The following is a 16,652-nucleotide window of genomic DNA, read 5'->3' as shown; positions in this document are numbered from 1 at the left end:
TCTTGATGTCTTCTGCTTCTGTTAGGTCCTTACCACTTTTGTCCTTTATTATGGTAATCTTTGTACGAAATGTTCCTTTCATATTTCCGATTTTCTTGAACAGATCTCTGGTCCTTCCCATTCTGTTGTTTTCCTCTATTTCTTTGCATTGCTCATTTAAGAAGGCCTTCTTGTCTCTCCTTGCTATTCTTTGGAAATCTGCATTCAATTTCCTGTATCTTTCACTATCTCCCTCGCATTTTGCTTGCCTTCTCTCCCCCGCTATTTGTAAGGCCTCGTTGGACAGCCACTTTGCTTTCTTGCATTTCTTTTTCATTGGGATGGTTTTAGTTGCTGCCTCCTGTATAATGTTGCGAGCCTCCACCCATAGTTCTTCAGGCACTCTGTCCAGCAAATCTAAATCCTTAAACCTGTTCCTCACTTCCACTGTGTATTCATAAGGGATTTGGTTTAGATTGTATCTTACCGGCCCAGTGGTTTTTCCTACTTTCTTCAGTTTAAGCTTGAATTTTGCTATAAGAAGCTGATGATCTGAGCCACAGTCAGCTCCAGGTCTTGTTTTTGCTGACTGTATAGAGCTTCTCCATCTTTGGCTGCAGAGAATATAATCAATCTGATTTCGATGTTGCCCATCTGGTGATGTCCATGTGTAGAGTCGTCTCTTGTGTTGTTGGAAAAGCGTGTTTGTGATGACCAGCTTGTTCTCTTGACAGAACTCTATTAGCCTTTGCCCTGCTTCGTTTTGATCTCCAAGGCCAAACTTGCCAGTTGTTCCTTTTATCTCTTTATTCCCTACTTTAGCATTCCAATCCCCTATAATGAGAAGAACATCCTTCTTTGGTGTCACTTCTATAAGGTCTTGTAAGTCTTCATAGAATTGGTCAATTTCAGTTTCTTCAGCACCAGTAGTTGGTGCATAAACTTGGATTACTGTGATGTTAAAAGGTCTGCCTTGGATTCGTATCGAGATCATTCTATCATTTTTGAGATTGCATCCCAGTACAGCTTTCGACACTCTTTTGTTGACTATGAGGGCCACTCCATTTCTTTTACGGGTTTCTTGCCCACAGTAGTAGATATGATAGTCATCCGAACTGAATTCGCCCATTCCCGTCCATTTCAGTTCACTGATTCCCAGGATGTCAATATTTATTCTTGCCATCTCATTTTTGACCACATCCAACTTACCCAGATTCATGGTTCTTACATTCCAGGTTCCTATGCAATATTTTTCTTTACAGCATTGGACTTTCCTTTCGCTTCCATGCATATCCGCAACTGAGCGTCCTTTCGGCTTTGGCCCAGCCGCTTCATCAGCTCTGGATCTACTTGTACTTGTCCTCCGCTCTTCCCCAGTAGCATGTTGGACGCCTTCTGACCTGAGGGGCTCATCTTCCAGCGTCATAACTTTTATATGCCTGTTGTCTTTGTCCATGGAGTTTTCTTGGCAGGGATACTGGAGTGGCTTGCCGGTTCCTCCTCCAGGTGGATCACGTTTGGTCAAAACTCTCCACTATGACCTGTTCATCTTGGGTGCCCTGCTCGGCATAGTTCATAGCTTCTCTGAGTTATTCAAGCCCCTTCGCCACGGCAAGGCAGTGATCCATGAAGGATCTTGAAGCTACCAGCATGAATTTGACCAAACTGTGGGAGGCAGTGGAAGACAGGAGAGCCTGGCGTGCTCTGGTCCATGGGGTCACAAAGAGTTGGACATGACTAAACAACAACAACAACAGGCTGTTAAGTAGGGCAGAGATTGGTCCTTGTGGTCAGCTGCATGAGCAGCACAGGAATGGGGGAGCTGTGACTTGGACTGCAATTGAATCATCTTCGATCATTAACCAAGCTGACAAGGGTTAATAGGAAGTGTAGTCCAGCAACACCTGGAGGATATTGGATTCCCCATATCTGGCACAGAGCTTAGTCTGCAAAGTTTTCATGAAATGGAGGTAAAGTGATAATGGTATCAGGGTTTCACCTACCTGTTTAGCATCGGGCTTCAAAGGCCTCATTGGTCAACTGATCAGCAGGGTTTGCAGACCACTTAGGATGGGGGCTTTGCAGTTTGCATTGGCATAACTTTTCCATTTTGTTTGTGGAAGAGTGGACTGGATAGAAGAGAGGGTCAAATCTAATTATCCCTGTGATGCATATAAAGCTGATTGGTGGTGGCCATGGGGGTGGAGGGCATTTTGAAGCTCTGAAACAGGAATCCAGTTTCTCTCAGCCTAACCTACCTTGCAGGGCTGTTTGTAAGGCTAACATGGAGAAGGAGAATGCCATCTCTTCCAAGTTGCTTGAAGCAGCAGTCACAATTCTCCTTTTCCCCATGTCATCTTCATAAGTTTATTTTTAAGGCTGAAGTTACTGTTGTGTCATGGAATCATCTTAGGTGGAATCTACACACATATAAAAACTGTTTTGAAAATGCTTTATTAAAAAGCATTTTTTTAAAAAAAAACATTGAATTTTTCATAATGCTCACCATCACTGTCTAGTGTCACATTGGATATTGCACTTAAAACATTTTATTTGCAGCTGTAGAGCTGAGTCCTTATATTCCCTACAGAGGCTCCTCATTTACAAGACAAGTGTACTCCATAATTGTTCGTCCCCCCCCTTTTAATCTCATATGCCTCCCCTTGCTCAGATCTGTGATAGGGGGCTAGCATGGTTTCAAAACAGATAAACCATTATGTATATTTTCCAGAATAATCAGAGGCTACAATGCACACCCTGGACAGCTCTAATTGAGATGTGATCATCATTTTCATCGCTATAGCTCGAGATGAAACATAGTTGTCTTATTACCTTTACATATGCTTTATTCCCAAACAGCTTGAAAGAGAGATAAAAAAAAAAACAGAGTATTTTATTGCCTTATGAAATAATTAACACCTCCAAAGCATAAGCAGCACACTAAAACTCTTTTCAATGACACAGTATAAGCAAGAAATAACAATGGGCACGTATCTATGGTTTCATGAAGCCATGTCACCTGCACCAGGAGTAATCAGCAAAAACTGGATTACTTAACACAGCACTGAAATAGTTCTGTGTGGTTTATTTTCACTCCTTTATTGAAATTGTTACAATGTTTTCTATCCTGTCGTGATCCCAGAATTGCAAGTTTTGGTATACTTTTTCCATATTCCATTGCTTGATGGCATCACTAAATGTTTGAATTGACATATAACATGATGCCATGTTTCTGCGTTCTGTTGTTGAACACAATTGGCTGATGTGGTGCATATGATGAAGATAGAAGCAGAAAACAGTAACAATACTGATGCAGCAGCAGGAACCAATGTAATCTGCATTTCCTGCAATATGCTGTTAGAACAGAGAGCTGGGCATAGGGCATGATGGGAATTGGAGGTTCTCTCTCTCTCTCTCTCTCTCTCTCTCTCTCTCTCTCACACACACACACACACACACACAGAAAGATGGAATCCAGACATTGTAAAGCAAAGATTTCAGTTGTCTGAAGCAAGAGGTACCAATTCCCTTTCTCACATATCATTGCTAGTGCTTTGCTAGTGAAGTGCTGAGAGAGTTAGCCGTGAAGCTCTCTGGGGGACTTTGGGCTAATCTACCTCACAGGGTGGTTGTGGAGGAAAAAAATGGGAAGGGGAAAAAATAAGTATGTCACCCTGCAGCAGCGGAGGAAGCTGCTCGGGCGCACCCAGGGGTGGGATGAGCCACTCAAAGGGGCAGGGCGCACCACGGGGCCTCTGGAGTCTGCCTGCCTCCGCCCACTCAGCCACCCTGCAGCTGGGGGGGGGGGGAGGCAGTGAGCGGACTGTTTGGGCAGCGCGGAGCCTGCACATCCCCAAGCCACCGCGTCTCTCCCAGGAGAGACGCATGGCTCAGGCGCGCTGCAGGCCCCATGGTGAGTGCCACCCGGCATTTTGCCACCCCCCTCAGTGGTGACACCCAGGGCGGTCCGCCCCCACTGCCCCCTTCCTCCGCCCCTGCCACCCTGAGCATCTTGGAGGCAAGGTGGCATATAGAATAAATAAACAAATATTCCAGTCACTTCTGCTGTGATACAATTTTTCCGTTTCATTCTCAAGGTCCCTAAGAATTTTTGTTACCATTTCAATCAATGCAGGTTTTTGATCTTACTTTATTGTTCTGAGGTGGTAAAGGGTGGTGTTTGCCCTCCATGCCACGCCCAGTAAAATAATTCTCCAGCTGTTTGCAGTCTCCCCACTACTTCCTGGTCTGAAAAAAGCCCCATAGAAGAAGTTACATTATGACATGACACCCTGGGCTTCAACGGAAACACAAGACATTTGCAGAGTTCAGAACACTGGCAAGATGCTCAGTAAAATCAAAGAAAGTACGGTAAGTATACCAGAAACCCTGCACCCCACCTATGAGAATTTCACCATTTTGTTTCTCTCCCCTTTCATAATTATGAGTACAATTTCTAGTTTCATTAATTGTTAGGAGAGGGTAAAAAAATGCAAAATATTTATTTATTTATTTTTGGCCATAGCATTAATTGCTGGGAGGAAGAAAAATGAAAGCATGAATCCAGTCATGCATCTTCATTCTGAAATATTAAAGTGGTCTTCAGAATCCGGCTGCTTTCTGTGAGTGACAGGGCAACTATCTACTTCTCTGCAGAAGCAAATTATTCTTTTTTCTGGCAAAAGTGTATTTACTAGCTAAAATTTATTTAATATCCAAGAGGAGAACATGCAATACAGAGCTAAGCATAGTAGTGACAACAGTCGTTACTCAGAGCACTTAAAGGATGCATTCATTGGCGGATTGGGGAGGTCAGGAACTGACAGTGAACTAAGGAAATGTTGAGGGCAAAGTATGAATTGAATGAATTTGGCATATGAGCAATCTCAGTTTGAAATATCTCACTCTAATTTGAGATGATCCTTTGGACCCTTCCAAATCAGACTTTGGCACGCTCATCCATTTGTAACACAAAGTAGTGTATTAACGTATTTTTCTGTGTATTGGACAAGGTTTTTTTGACACAAAAATCATGTAAAATCATGTAAAATCATGTAAAAAATCATGTAAAAAAAAAAACCACGGATAGTGGCATAGGGGGGAGATGTCACTGTGTGCAGAGAGTGATCTGGGGGCGTTGGCTAGTGGCGGGCAGCTTCTCCCGATGTCACAGCGAGTGGGGAGCGATCTGGGGGTGCTGAGCTTCCCCCGATGCTGCTGCACGCTGGAAGCACTCCCTGGATCGTTTCTTGCACTCAGCAGCATGGGGGAAGTTGCCATCCGGCCAACCGGCTGGCTGGCTGAAGCGCAACTTCTCTCGATGCTGCTGTACGAGGGAAACACTCCCTACCTGCATGCAGGAAATGATCTAGGGGGTGTTTCCTGCCCACAGCTGCATGGGAGAGAGGCTCAACAACTTTGGGCCATCTCCCCTCATTTTCTTAAAATTGAGTCCCCCCAAATGCGTGGGTCTTATACACGGGGGCGTCTAATAGATGGGAAAGTATGATAGTTTTCCACCAATATGGAATCATGCAACCTCAACATGCTGCTTTCAATCCAGATTGATTCTAGATCCTGCTATCTACAAGAGTGGGTGGCGTTTCTTGACTTGTGGTTGAAGACCATCCCCTTAATTATGTGACCCACACCTCTCCCTGCACATGCCCCAAGTGAATGAAGTGGTAATTGTGAACTTAGTCTATACCTACCCACAATGTCATTGGGCAGGTGTGGATACAGCCCCCCATTGCTAGAACTGTCTGGATCCATTTTCAGATGGACACAGTGTGGGGTAATGCAGAACCAATCTGCCATGAGCTCTTATTTTTGGAAAACAACACTTTACAGGGTAGGAAAACCAGTATCTCAGTGTTCATATAATATAACGTGTGCATGCAGCCTTCATCTCATAGTATATTGTACTAGGAGTTGTTCAACTCTCCCACAGCTCACCACTGTTCCCAGTCACATATTGTGGAAAATAATGGTGTGAAATATTAATTCCAAATGACTAATTGCAGCTACACTGTCTGAAAATACAGGTCTGGAAATATGATTTCCAAACAGGCTTACTCCCCATGATGTTTGATTTTGGAATTTTAGCATCATTGCTATTATAGATCTTTAATGGATGACTGGGGAGGGTGTATGTGAAACAAGCTGCCTCTATCTAGGCTTGGTGTTGGGGAGGGGTTCACTAGCAACATGCCCTCCATGGGCTCCCTCCTACATTGCTGTGGTCAGGTTTGATGCCAGAACCCCCAGAGCAAGGCAGGTCAGAAGTGGCAGGCCCAGAGGTAGCTCTGAATGAGCAACTTCCTCAGACAGAGGTTGAGAGCACCACCAGACTACCTCTCCCAGTCTCTGCCCCCTTAAAGGGCAAGTCTCTGGTCTGAAGATGAGCATTCCTCATGTTTCACACAATCTCAGCTGATGAGCTCCCTCCACTGCTGGACTGGTGAGTTCCTGTGGGAACAATTTCGTTCCTCGGGAGAAGGTGCCCATGAAGGTGCCACATGGGGGTGCCGCAGTGATCCACGCATGGGGGCACTGTATGGGGGTGCCATGAAGATCCACCCGGGGGGGCGGAGACCTGCCCACGGAGTCCACCTGGCGGTCGCAAGCCCCATGCTGCCATTTCGGGCAATGTGGGGCCCTGAGCCACTGCGTCACTCCCAGTAAAGACGTGTGGCTCAGGTGTGTTGCAGGCCAGGCCCTGTGGTAATTGCCGAACCCCGTGGTGTGCCATTTTGTCACCCCCCTCAAGGATGACACCTAGGGTGGACCACACACCCCACACCCCCTTCCTTCCCTCCCCCCTGCATATTGGTGTCAGAAGCTTCTGGGACTCAAAGTGAGAGTCTTGGGATCTATGTTTGGCTGTCCTGTGTGAACTAAAGGTGGTCTCATGAACCTAGGCAGGGAAGAACCTCCAGGCCCTGGACTGGCTCTATCTATCTAGGCTGGCTATTATATCTGTCATGGGCCCTAAGGTGGTCTCAAAATCAGGCTTGGGTTGGTGGGCTATGACACAGGAGGAAGAAACAAAGTGGAGTGCTGAATTGTTTGAGCTTGAGTTGAAGGGAGGGAAGTTCTCTGCTTTCTACCCTGTCTTCAGTCACAGTGGAAGGGAGAACAAGAATACCTACTCTTCCCTCCAACCTTCCTGGAGAGCCTCAGTGGAGACTTGGGAGGGCTTTGAATGGCCAAGTATGGTGACTGAACTGGTGGCAGAAGCAACTGAAAAGGAGCACAAACAGTAAGAGTAAGAGCTGTTCGACACTGATAGTAAGAGCTGTTCGACAGTGGAATTCGCTGCCAAGGAGTGTGGTGGAGTCTCCTTCTTTGGAGGTCTTTAAGCAGAGGCTTGACAACCATATGTCAGGAGTGCTCTGATGGTGTTTCCTGCTTGGCAGGGGGTTGGACTCGATGGCCCTTGTGGTCTCTTCCAACGCTATGATTCTATGATTCTAGGAGGATGCAGTCTTGTCACCTAATGCTAGGCACCACCTTTGCAGACTCACTTGCCCTGATGAAGTGTGTACTTGTGATCTATTTCCAAAAGGCAAGAGAGTGCTGCAAGTTCAGCTTTAAGAGCCTGGCAGCAGAGGCTGGAAAAATTGTTGGTATACCTTTACTTCCCTTGTTGGAACTTCTTGCACTGAATCATGAGCCCTGAGCACAATATCTGCTGCCCAGCCTGATCTGTTACTTGCCTGAACAGAAATCTATTTATTACTTACAAGTAAGAGCCTCTGCCTGTGTGTGTAACATCAGTGTTGGAGCAACATCCTCCTGAATAAGAAGGACTATAAGATGCCTTCCAGTTCCAGTTTAGCCTTGTTCAAATTCTTCCTCTGCTCTGGCACATTCCTTTATCATTTGGCAAATCCTTTGATCTAGACTTGCTCTCCAGTGCAGACATCTGGCTTAGTTCCTCACCTCCAATTTCCTTGTGCAACTCAAGGCTCTTGAATCTGGGTAGGTCTTGTACCATTGTCCGCAGCCCTGCAACTCCCCTTTGTAATCTGACACTTTGCACCCCATTTCCTGGCAGTGGTGAGAGTTAGGTCAGCAATTTTAAATTTCCCAAGAGCAATGATACATTGAATGATGCTCTAGTCTGGGCCCTGTGGGAAATTTGAGGTGGTGGCTACTATCTGTCCAGCAACTGGCTCATGGCCTTGGGCCAGTGGGCCCTGGAATGTGCCCCAGGGTGCAGATGCTAGACCAGACCTAATGGGGAAGTAAGCAGGCTGATAAATTTTCACTTTTGGGGGAAGTTTTTAATACTTAGCCTCTGTGCAATGTAGCTTTCAGGCAGAGAATGTGCTTCCGAGCAGAACAGCATTCACAGATAGCTCACTCAAAACTTCTTCTTTTTTTAAATAACCCATGTGGGAATTGAAGCAGAGCACATTTGTTCCTGAATGTTGCTCATATTGCCACCAATTCTGGAAAGGAGGAGGTTAGTAGAATTAATAAACACCTGTTCACTGAAATGGGAATGTTGGGGCTAAGGGTTCAAAGGTAACTAACATCTGCGGCTGGCAATTTCATACATTTTTAAATGCGTTTTTCCCTCTGAATAGAAAGGGAATTATCAAAAGCATTTCATTTTCTCTGCAATGTGCACCAGTTAATGACTTCTCTGGCAACTAGATGAATCCAAATTATTTTTACTTTTTGGATACTATTTTGTGTAAATGTTCAAGGTCAGTTATTGGTATGCAAGACTTTCACTGAAGCATATCACTTCATCTCTCAAATATATTTGCTCCATCTGCACACCACACAGTGAGCTGGCAATGCAGTGTGTTCGCTAAGTTTAAGGTAAAGGTAGGATTGCCATGCCTGTTGCTTTTGTCCATGGAGTTTTCTTGGCAGGGGTTCTGGAGTGGCTTGCCAGTTCCTGCCCCAGGTGGATCACATTTAGTCCAAACTCTCCACTATGACCTGTCCATCTTGGGTAGCCCTGCATGGCATAGCTCGTAGCTCATAGACAAGGCCATGCTACTAACATGAGTTTGACCAAACTGTGGGAGACAGTGGAAGACAGAAGTGCCTGGCGTGCTCTGGTCCACAGGGTCATGAAGAGTCGGGCACAACTAAACGACTAAACAACAACACGATTGCCATACATCCAGACATAGCTGGTATTCAGCCCTGTAAACAACGTCTTTGCAGAAATCATGGAAATGTCTGGGAGAATCTGTATGTATGGCAGCCCAACATAAAAGCTCAACAACTTTTATGTCCGGATGTTCACTTTTTGAAATATGGCAACCCTAGATAAAGGGATATGTAGCAGGCCTAGCATTGGAGCATCTGAGAAGGGCTGCTAGACATTGTAAATTGGGTCAATCGGAAAAGGGAAGATGGACAAAACTACTGCTACACACAGAGTCCTGTGCATATAGGAGTTGAGCTGCACCATCAGCTGATCTGATATGATACATCTGATACATCAGCTGATCTGCGTACATCTGAAACAGTATGCAGACTAAAGCACAACCATTGTTCAAAACATTTCTGGATTCTGCAGTGCACCTCTCTAGCTAAGTAATGTCTACAAAATACATAGGCATAGTTCAAGTGTGCATAAGCATGCATATATTAGTCAAATAGCATGCAAAAATGCATTATATTTTAGAAAATCACTTTGCAAAAATGTGTATGTTAGGCAAAATTGCATACAAAGATGTGCCTATGGGATAAATTTACACCAGAATACCTATGAAATTCCACGAGGACTTAAAAAGAATGCAAACTGATGTGGAAGTGCGGAGAACTGAATTGAAAATTGAAAAAAGAAACAGGGACCTTTGCCTTTCCCTACCACCACCACCCTCACCCTTCATGAGCTGGAGAGGGGACAAGCAAGGAGCTTCCTGCATTCGTGGAGGAAAATCAGTGCTTTAATTCATATGGATATTCTCCATGAGCACAGGAGGCTCCCCACTTCTAAAGTCACTCCCCCTCTCAAAACATGAATGGTAATGGAGGGGGCGGAGTATAGAGTGCTCATCCTCACTCTGGTGCACTTGATGCAACTTGCACAGGGCTCTAGTTTAAATGTACTGTCGTACCTTGGCTACCAAACGCCTTGGGAGTCGAACGTTCCGGCTCCTGAATGATCAAAAACTGGGAGTGTTCCAGTTTTCAAACGTTCTTTTGGAAATCTGACTGGGCTTCCACAGCTTCCTGCAGCCTCCTGCAGCTTCCTATGGCCAATCAGAAGCCACACTTTGGAAATTGAGCATTTCGGAAGTCGAAAGGACTTCCGGGATGGATTCTGTTCGACTTCCGAAGTACAACTGTAGTGGAAAGTGGCCAGAGAAGCAGCCTTGATCAGAGGACCACTCATGTCACATAGAGCAATCCTCTACTCAGATGTAACCCCATTTGATTACAAAAAAATGAACCTAAGTGCATATAGTATCTGCAGCTTAAGTAGTTTCTGAAATACCCACCAGCTTTGTATCCATGGTTATTACTCCAACTGCCAAAATGCTCCTGTCATTTACCGGCTAAAAGTGTTAGCTAACACAACACATTCCTCATTAGCTTCCCTCTTTTCCTAAAAGCCAACCTAATGACCACCTTTGTTGATCACTTCAATGATTCTTTCAGCCAAAGAGATTTATGTGCACTATCTACTACCAAGTTAATGGAAGTTGTAAATAGTCTTGGCAGCCGGGAGCTAGGGGTGGGATTTCAACTTTCCTATTTAAAATAAGGACAAACAAGCAGGAACAAAGACATCAGTGCTTTCTCACACATCACTGAAAGAATTTGTTGAACAACTCAAGGTGGAATCAAGCATGAAGCTTTCCTGCATAAGGAATGAATAGCAGTGGTGTACTACGGTGGAATCAATGGTAGTGATTAGGCATGAATGGATATTAAGTTTGGTTCTCTACGTTTCTGCCTTAGCTTGCTTTTTAAAAAAGTCCTCACAAGAAATCATCAGCATATCAGAAGACCCTTCTCCTAATATACACATTCTGTATGGAATTTGCCTAATATGCATTTTTTTGCAAGCATTTCCCCCTAATACATCTTAATATAATGTAAATAGGTCTTAGATAGGTATGGGGAAGAAATTCAGTTCATTACACATTGAAAGCTACATCTATCAGATTTGCACTTTCAGGAACGATATGTGAACTGAAAAATTGGTTTCTTTCAAAATTTGCAATTAGCCACATTTTGCACTGTCAGTTATATAGACATAATAATCTGCAATGCAAATTATTCTCCAACTGACCATTTACAAAAATGCATATTTTAGGGGAAAGTGTGCATAAAAATGATGTTAGTAAAATAATATGCAAACATCCAGTATGTTAGGGGAAATTGCTTGCAAAAGGAGCACATTTGTCAAAACTGCATACCAGAAATACGCATGAAAACGCTTACGAATTTTCACAAAGTTTTTTTGAAAAATAGAACATTGTTGCAAAACGTGGAGAACTGAATTTAAGACTGGAAAAATGAGAAAGCAAGAGAACCAAAATTGGCAGATTTTTCTTCACTAGGCTTACGAGAGCTTTTGAAATTTATACTGGACCAGGAGCACACATAGGACATCAGAGGACATCAGAGGAAGAAACAGAGACACTTAGGCACTGCTTCATCATGTCAAGCTCCAACTGAGAACCTCTGCTATGTGTATGAAGTTATATTATCTTGAATTTGTATGAAACTAACCAGCTTTTGGACGCTGCCTTGGGCTGACTTTGCTCTGAAAGGAGCATAATTAAGTACTACAAATAAATGCATAGTAAATAGTTTACTATAGTGTTTCATTTTTCTGAGTGTATTTGTATCCATGGGATGCGGGTGGCTCTGTGGGTTAAACCACAGAGCCTAGGACTTGCCCATCAGAAGGTCGGCGGTTCGAATCCCTGCGACAAGGTGAGCTCCAATTGCTTGGTCGCTGGTCCTGCCAACCTAGCAGTTCGAAAGCATGTCAAGTGCAAGTAGATAAATAGGTACAGCTCCAGCGGGAAGGTAAACGGTGTTTCCGTGCGCTGCTCTGGTTCGCCAGAAGCGGCTTAGTCATGCTGGCCACATGACCCGGAAGCTGTACGCCGGCTCCCTCAGCCAATAAAGCGAGATGAGTGCCGCAACCCCAGAGTCAGCCACGACTGGACCTAATAGTCAGGGGTCCCTTTACCTTTACCTATTTGTATCCATCCCCTCTCTTCTATATTAAAAACATTGCAAAGAAGCAATTTTGACATGTTCATGTGTACTATTGCATCATGGTTATATTTGTGCTGTGTTCTACTAATGAGCACATGCATTATTGCACATGGTAGAACTTGGAGGCATCATGTTCTAGCCATAAGGATATCAAACATGCATCCCCCAACCCCGCCCCTAAAAAAAAAAACGGGGGGGGGGGAGCCAAGCAAAAGAGGATTTCATTCCAAAACATGGGTAGCTCTTCAATAGCAAGACCTGTCAATTTAAAATTCTGAAATATGGGCATATATCTGAATGAGTAGAATTTTGGGAGCATCCCTTAGAGCTATTTGTAATCACAACACAGACTCAAAATAATCAGGTTAATAGCAACACCGGGGCACTGAGTTAAGATGATGTTGGAATAATTTTATTCAATATATTACCTGCAATTACAACCCGTAATACAAGAGTCTTTTGACCTTTCAAGTAACTAGCACGGTATTTTGATGAGATGTTCACAACACTCTCTCCAAGAATCCAGGGAAGGGAAAGATTAAAGTCAAGTGTGATAATTAGCCATCTCATTATTTCACCAAATATCTGATCATCATTTCCATGACAGCAGAGTGACCACCATTAAATTCTACATAGTGCACACCAACATTACGGGCATGATAAGTAGAGATAAACAGATTTTGCTGCTGTTTGCTTTTAATTCACTGCTGTGGGCTTGCTTTGGACCAGTGGTTCTCAAACATTTTTCCTCTGGCAACACTTTCAGAATAAAAAACTTGTTCATGCCACAGAATAAAAACTTGGCTCATGCCAATTTTTTTTAATTGTTAAGAAATGCATTGTGAAACAAAAAGAAACATCTCCTAACAGTGCTTGATTTTGAAAAGATATTTATCAATAGGCTGCAATTAAAAAATTGTTTTGATGCCATGCTATGCTATGCTATACTGAAATGTTTAAATGTTTCTTTGATTGTCCTTGAATCTCCTTGCCACCCTCTTGCCATACCAGGGTGGTGTACCATACACTTTCAGGACCACTATTTATGTATTACATCAAGCCACTTTATATGACACAGCATTGTGAACAAAAAGGAGAAGTGTAGCAAATTCTCCAAATAAAGTTGGCTTGTTTGAAGTATATTACATTCACATACAGTCATACCTTGGAAGTCAAACGGAATCCATTCCAGAAGTCTGCTTGACTTCCAAAATGTTCAAATACCCAATCATGGCTTCTGATTGGCTGTAGAAAGTTCCTGCAGCCAATCAGAAGCCAGGGAAGCCCTGTCGGATGTTCGGGTTCCAAAAGAACGTTCACAAACTGGAGCTATCACTTCTGGTTTCGCAGCGTTCGGGAGCCAAAAAGTTTGAGTTCCAGGGAGTTAGGGATCCAAGGTACTGCTGTATTAGATTTCAAACTAGCAATGCTGACACATTTTGAAATTAACTGGCATGTGATATGAATTTCCCATGCTCCAAATATTCATTTTTATTGTTAGTTGAACCCCGTGGTTCCATAATTATTGCTACAGCCACAATTAAAAACAAGATGAGTTCTGAGATTATATGCCGTTTTGCACCTGTGTAGTCAGCATGCATCAGACTAGGCAGCTGACGCCATTAACTGATTTGGGGCATGCTTAGAGATGCAGTTCTGAATACCGTATTAATTGACTTGAGCTTTTTGTAAGCAGGAATCTTACAAAAGAACAGAATAGAGTATATCCTGACCCTAGAGAGGCTGCCCACGGTTATGTTTATTTTTATTTAGAAAGATTAGCATGCTGATTAATAATAACCCTCAATAAGCAGTGTACACAATAAAATTATTAATAAAACACATCTAAAATCCACAAAACTATTAAAAAGCACATAGGCCTAAGATAATTGTCAATAAAACACTTTAAATATCCACAAAACTATTAAAAAAGCACATAGGCCTAAGATAATCATCCATAAAACACACATAGAATCAATACAACTTTTAAACCAAATATAGATAACTAAATCATAGGTCTGGGTTGCCTTGTTAATTTTTTATTTTACATTTTCAGCAGATATCTAGAACATTATACTGTATATAAATGAGAGTGCCTGACTTGGAAGATGAACTGTGGAGGCTTGTAATACTTGCTTACGGCTCTGAGAGTTCTTCTCCAGCTTGGGTTTTATTCCTTGCCAGATAAGATTTTCTTCTTCCCACACATCTTTACCCACCTTCTTGCATTGCAGCAGCAGCTGTCATGGGAGAAGCAGGGAGGGAGGTGGCTCTCTTTCAATTTTTCTTGTCCATGGCATATGAAACACTTATAGGGTACCAAGAGCAAGGAGTTTGGGAAAGAAAGTATTCTTAAGACTGTCCGACAATTGTCAGGCACCTAGGAAAACTCATGCTTCTTTAGCTGTGAGTCACATGATCGAGAGCCAGTAGGGAGAGTAAGAAAGAGAGGTGATTGCAGCAGCTGCCCCAAACCTGGGGGGGGGGGGATGACAATCGGGGGGGGGAGATCAAACTTTCTTCAGGGGAGAACCTCTTAACAACCTCTTAACTGTACAACTGTTATTCATTGCACATCACATTACCTAGATGATCACAAACAAAATATAATAAGAGCCTGCTGGATCAAGCCAATACAGTCATACCTCAGATTATAGATGCTTTGGGTTGCGCAATTTCAGGTTGTACACCACGCCGAACCTGGAAGTATTGGAACGGGTTACTTCCGGGTTTCGGTGCTTGTGTATAAGCACTAAATCACGATTTGCGCATGTGCAGAAGCGCTGAATTGCAACCCTGCATGTGCAGACGCAGCTCTGTGGGTTGCGGGGGCCGCGGGTTGCAGATGTGCTTCCTGCATGGATCACATTTGCAACCCAAGCGTCCACTGTAATGTTGAAGGAGCAGAAGAGGCCTCCTTCCAAGATGTGCGCTCAGTCTCCTGCCCTCCCTATTCCCACCGCCGCTGCGGCAACCAGGCGAACACTTCCGCTGCCCGCACCTCTGATGCTTCTGCAGCAACCTCCACTGAGGTCCACCACGACTCCAGGCACACCGCAGAAGATGGGAGAACATTTGGAAGAACCTCCCCTCTCCTCTGAGACACACTGCTCTGGGGTTTCTCGCGACCCCCCACCCTGAGCTGATTTGGAGGAAAGGCTTGGGAGGTACAAGGAGAGGAGCAGAGTGGGGAGTCCCATTGCACAAGTGGGACTTGTTGCATTGACTCACACTAGTGCAATTGTTTAATTGAACCTGGCCCCTCGTCTCTGCCTCACTGTATCTTTGTATATCTCTTTTTATGAAACTTGAGCCCTAGGAGGTTTAGAAGGCGTCTAAAGGAATCCAATCGGTGCTCCCAATACTCCATCTACCTACAAATCTGACCTAAAATTTGCATATTTGCAAATCTCCCAGGACATTCAATACATGATCTCAAAGCAGCTGTCTTATTACAAAATAATTCCAGAAATAGACTCGAAAGAGAAGTTGCTGAATTACAACTTATTACTAAACTGAAAACTATGGAGAGACCTGGTCTGAACAGAGATATTGGATTCTTGTCTCATTACATATGCTAAAGCTATTTTTGGTCATCTGCATACTATCCCTTGCTTTTTCCTGTAGCACTAATTGCAGTCGTGAACAGTCGTCAACAGGTTTACCATACCCATTGAGTCAATCACCACCCTTCTGAGAAAAACCCCACCCAACCCTCCCTCTATATATAAGGGTCTGGTGACTTCTGTTTCAGTGTATCCGAAGATACACACGAAAGCTTATACCCAGAACAAACTTACTTGGTCTCTAAGGTACTACTGGACAATTTTTTTATTTATTTCAACTGCGTCAGACCAACACGGCTACCTACCTGAATCTAAAATTTGCGTGATTGTATCCATGATGCAGAAGCAACTTGAGTTTTAGATGGTGCTTATAATCACATAACCTTCACTACAGCTTCCTAATTGCCTTCCACACATCTCTGACAATGTTTACACCTCCCTCACTGTTTTTTCTGTGTGTTTTTTTTTAAAAAAAATCCTGTGAACTCTCATTAATGAACTGTGAAAGCTGACATTTCCAATAAGGAACAATTAAATCTGAAACTAAATGTAATGAACTCATTCATTTACAAAATAATAGCGAACTACTAGAAGAACACTGAAAAAAAATGATTGCAAAGAATGGGTAGGGGGAGAAAAAGATGGAGTGAATTAAGTCTGACTACATTAATATGCTTTTAATGCTTTTATTACCCAGAAAATTAAACAGGAAGCATCCTATTAGTGAACTCGAACAGAGGATAGTAATGCGTATACTGAGAATAGAGAATATTGCTAACCAGAGATTCTTTAGAGAGGGCCTGACAGAGCATGATATCCAAGTATGTATCTAATTTCCAACAAACACCTTGGCCCATTAATTGTGGTGGAATTCACGGAAGGCCAGGACGTCAC

The 16,652-nt window shown here is 43.4% G+C and overlaps 1 long non-coding RNA gene across 1 annotated transcript in view; it reads right to left on the bottom strand.

Annotated features, from left to right (window-relative positions):
- Nucleotides 1–304: 304 nt before the first annotated feature.
- Nucleotides 305–16,652, bottom strand: part of LOC310750831 — an 82,346-nt gene continuing 65,998 nt past the window's right edge. The window contains exon 2 of the long non-coding RNA XR_014542319.1: nt 305–1,614. This is a non-coding gene — a long non-coding RNA (uncharacterized lncRNA). The remainder of the gene's footprint in view (nt 1,615–16,652) is intronic.

This window comes from Podarcis filfolensis, assembly GCF_964270895.1.
Source record: "Podarcis filfolensis genome assembly, chromosome: 15".
NCBI classification, from domain to species: domain Eukaryota; kingdom Metazoa; phylum Chordata; class Lepidosauria; order Squamata; family Lacertidae; genus Podarcis; species Podarcis filfolensis.
This window is presented reverse-complemented; position numbering and strand designations above follow the sequence as displayed.